Here is a 608-nt window from a genome sequence, read left to right on the forward strand (position 1 = left end):
CCTCGCTCGCTCGCAGGCGGCGGCGGCGGCGGCGGCTGCCACGTGGTTCGTCCCCCGGCCCCGACACCGACACCCGCGGGGCGTGTCCGCCGCCGCCCCCTTCCCCGGGACCCGCCCCCCGGGCTCCCCTCCCGCGCTCCCGGGCCCGGCCCCCCGCGCCGCACGCACCCCGGGCTCCCCTCCCCTGCCTCCCATCCGTCACCCCCTCCTGCCCCCCAGCTCCCCCAGGGTGCACCCCCCGTCTGCCCCGCATGTCCCCCTCTTCCTCCCATCACCCCAGGCCCGGCTCTTTGCCATTGCCCAGAGCTGCCTTCATTTCTTGGGGGGGGGGACCCCTAGGAGTCACCTCCTGGGCCTGTCTGGGCAGTGGGTTTGTTGCTGAACACACCCCAGGCTGGGCTAAGGGGCTGGGGGTGGACACTCAGCCAAGGCTTGAGATCGGAGCCTTGTTAGGCGCTGGTGTTTGGCCCCTTCCTTTCCTGGGGTAGGGGAAGCGGGACGCCGCACAGCGTTTCGCCAGGACGCTCAATTTCTTGGAGCCATCTTAATCTGCTCCCAGGGGTCCATGCCCTGTTTGGTCCTGGCTTATTTCCCAGGTCAACAGACAC

Source organism: Emydura macquarii, unplaced genomic scaffold (genome assembly GCF_026122565.2).
Source record: "Emydura macquarii macquarii isolate MOO-44397 ecotype Brisbane River unplaced genomic scaffold, CSIRO-AGI_Emac_v2 contig_2805, whole genome shotgun sequence".
Classification (NCBI taxonomy): domain Eukaryota; kingdom Metazoa; phylum Chordata; order Testudines; family Chelidae; genus Emydura; species Emydura macquarii.